The following is a 3,757-nucleotide window of genomic DNA, read 5'->3' as shown; positions in this document are numbered from 1 at the left end:
AATACAGGACAGTTGTGTTATTCAGCTTGATGATGGCCTTGGACTCTCTGCAGTAAGCACTTCCACTTCTATCTTCCTTTAACCCAAACATACATCACACATCAATTGCAATATCAATCATGTCACAGCAAAGTTCCTACAACTGCATATCCATAGAGAACTGCCTGTTGCAATGTAGATTTTGCTGACAACATCAAAGAGAAAAGCTTTTTCAATACCTGAATTTGATATAAAGATATTTAATAGGTATTCCAAGGCCAGTAGCTGTGGGATAAGTTTCTGCAGCACCTTACTAAAGGCTGCAAATATTGAATGGTCATAAATACCAGTGAAATAAAAGCTAAGATGGAGTTTTTCTAGCCCACCATCTGCAAGGTCATCATTGGGCCTTTGATGAATGTCCCTCTGTGTTTATATTTTGTAATCATCAGACAGACCATCAACTTTGAGAATAAAAGCCTCAAAATTCATGACTAGGTTAACTTTGTAGGCTTTAGAAATGGTAAAGTTTTGTTGAAGCCTCCATGTAGTCATCCTGTGCATCAGTGACATATATCAATGTTCCTGTCCCCCTGAAGATCATCTCAAACCAAAAGCTGGGTCCAAAAAGTCCATTTGCCCAGGAAAACCCCCTATTTAGAAATTCACAAAGGAGCTATTAGAAATGTCATCTTTGTAATTCTTGATGGTCCTTTCCAAAAAGAGGGTCTCGTTGGGTGACATTTTATGAAACACCACTTTCTGAATGCAGGACGTGCCTGTTGTTCCAGGGGCCCATGAGCAGAATCCTTGACTTGGAGCTGTCAGCGCCCCACTCGGGCCACAACCTCCACCAGCCCCCGCCCCAACTCTGCTGCCCAAGGCTGCTGACTCCCCTTCCTCCTGCTTCACGCTTTGGGAACCAATCCGCCGCGAGGTACTTGCCTGCGCTGGGCATCTCCTCCGCCCAGTACTGCAGGGACGTGTTGCTGGAGCCACAGCTGCCAGTGCCCTGACAGGCCAAGCCAGACCGCTGCCTCCCCAGTCCGCCGCCGCCGTCTGGGCAGATTCATTACCATCTGAGCCAATATAAATTTAGATGAAATCATACAGATATGTTGAGTGATAGTTTTTTTAAATGTTTTATTATTAATATAAACAGAAAAGTGCCATAAATTGCTTTGCTTGGATAGACTAACTTCTCCCCAGCAGACCACAGAGCTGGGGTGTAGACAAGTGAACCCCGCGTGTTCCCATCCTCCCACTGCAGTTCCCCTGAGGCAGTGACCTCCTCTCTAGTCTCCCCTCTAGGGCCTGACCCAGGGCCTGACTCAGGGGCTCAATCAACACTCCCTGAAACACTACCCTTGGGAAGTGGCCTCTTGTGTCCTAGTCAAGACAGTGACTTCCTCTAGTAGGCACCCCCAAATACTGAATCTTACAGAACTTTTGATTTGCTCCAAGAGCAGGACTGTGAAGGTGGCAAGTGGAAATGTTGGCTTCTTTGCTGACAAAACCATGGAGCCGGCAGCACTTGTGCTCTTTCACAGAAGGCCACCAGAGGACAGAGTATGGCTGCTTATGACAAACACTCAGCCCCGCCCCCCCTGCCCCTCCCTCCCCGCCAGCCCCTCATTCAAAAGTTGTTTTTTTCCCAAGTTAGCCTTAATCGGAACATGTTTGAACTTGGAGGATTTCTTTAAGGTACATTGATTTGCTTTTCTTCTTTCATCTCACTTGGAAGCTAATAAAAGTCCCTGTGACACATGGATGGTAAAATTATGTGTCCAGTTCTCAATCTGTATGTAGCCTCTGTCCATCCTCTTTCTCTCTATCCGTCCATAAACATCTATCTGTGTAACAGTCTATGTAATGTACTAGAGATGCTTTTCAATCATGTTACCACAGATTTGTGACATGAGTCTTTGTGTAGTAAGTGTTCTGCTCAGAAGACAGTGGGAAAGTCCCTGATGCCATGTGAAGGTGGGCAGTATGTCTCAATTTGAGTCATCCAAAGTAGAAGATCCGCTCATTGTAGTCAAGGTCGAGCCCATACTGTCTCCTGTCCCCAAAGCATTGAGTCTGCCTTCCTGGGGGAACTTTGCTAAAATCCTTCATATTCTAAGAAACATCAGAGTGCAAATAATGAGGAATATTTACAATAACTGTGGGAGAGAGATAAAGTGATGGTTTTAATTACCTGCTACTATGACAACTGTTGGAGAAGACTCTTGAGAGTCCCTTGGACTGCAAGGAGATCCAACCAGTCCATTCTGAAGGAGATCAACCCTGGGATTTCTTTGGAAGGACTGATGCTAAAGCTGAAACTCCAGTACTTTGGCTACCTCATGCGAAGAGTTGATTCATTGGAAAAGATCCGATGCTGGGAAGGATTGGGGGCAGGAGGAGAAGGGGATGACAGAGGATGAGATGGCTGGATGGCATCATGGACTCGATGGACGTGAGTCTGAGTGAACTCTGGGAGTTGGTGATGGGCAGGGAGGCCTGGCGTGCTGCGGTTTATGGGGTCACAAAGAGTCGGACACGACTGAGTGACTGAACTGAACTGAACTGTTGATGACAACAACAACCTTCACTGTATTCCATTATAACTGCTATTCAGCCATGTGGGAGCAGAGTCTATACCTCGGTTTCCAGTGTATTACAGACTCTCAGCCCTAAGCATGAGCCAAACTGGACAAAGCATGAGCCAATACTGCTGAATGAATACATTTGGGATCAGGACCTGACAGACTTGAGAATGTATTTGAAATTGGAACTCTTCTGGAGCCGTCCTGACAGGAAGTAATCATAAATTGGCTGCTACCTCGCCTGCCAGGCCCTGGACACTGACAACCTTCCCATATCCTCCCTCAGCCAGGACCCCCTGATCACAGGTGTTTCCCACATGGAATCTCACTATCAGCTCTAACTTCTTGGGCTCACTTTGGCCTCCTTGATTGTCCTACTGTGTGTTCACCACTCTAGGGATCCAGGGACACCTCTGATTCCCTTGGGGAACTAATAAGAGATGGCAAGAGTAAACGTCAACATTCTAGGAATCAGAGAACTAAAATGGACTGGAATGGGTGGCTTTAACTCAGATGACCATTATATGTACTACTGTGGGCAGGAATCCCTCAGAAGAAATGGAGTAGCCATCATGGTCAACAAAAGAGTCCAAAATGCAGTATTTGGATACAGTCTCAACAACGACAGAATGATCTCTGTTTGTCTCCAAGGCAAACCATTCAATATCACCATAATCCAAGTCTATGCCCCAACCAGTGATGCTGAAGAAGCTGAAGTTGAAGGGTTCTATGAAGACCTACGAAACCTTGTAGAACTAACACCCAAAAAAGATGTCCTTTTTATTATGGGGGACTGGAATGCAACAGTAGGAAGTCAAGAAACGCCTGGAGTAACAGGCAAATTTAGCCTTGGAATGTGGAATGAAGCAGGGCAAAGACTAATAGAGTTTTGCCAAGAAAATGCACTGGTCATAGCAAACACCCTCTTCTAACAACACAAGAGAAGACTCTAAACATTGACATCACCAGATGGTCAACACCGAAATCAGATTGATTATATTCTTGCAGCAAAGATGGAGAAGCTCTGTACAGTCAGCAAAAACAAGACTGGGAGCTGACTGTGGCTCAGATCATGAACTCCTTATTGCCAAATTCAGACTTAAAGTGAAGAAAGTAAGGAAAACCGCTAGACCATTTAGGTATGACCTAAATTAAACCCCTTATGATTATACAGTGGAAGTGAGAAA

The 3,757-nt window shown here is 45.2% G+C and overlaps 1 pseudogene; it reads right to left on the bottom strand.

The window, feature by feature from the left end:
• Positions 1 to 4: 4 nt before the first annotated feature.
• LOC120859544 lies at positions 5 to 1,038 on the bottom strand (annotated as a pseudogene).
• Between the last annotated feature and the right edge of the window lie 2,719 nt (positions 1,039 to 3,757).

Source organism: Oryx dammah, unplaced genomic scaffold (assembly GCF_014754425.2).
Source record: "Oryx dammah isolate SB20612 unplaced genomic scaffold, SCBI_Odam_1.1 HiC_scaffold_1519, whole genome shotgun sequence".
Lineage (NCBI taxonomy): Eukaryota > Metazoa > Chordata > Mammalia > Artiodactyla > Bovidae > Oryx > Oryx dammah.
Note: the sequence above shows the minus strand (reverse complement) of the source record. Positions and strands in the feature narration are given on the sequence as shown.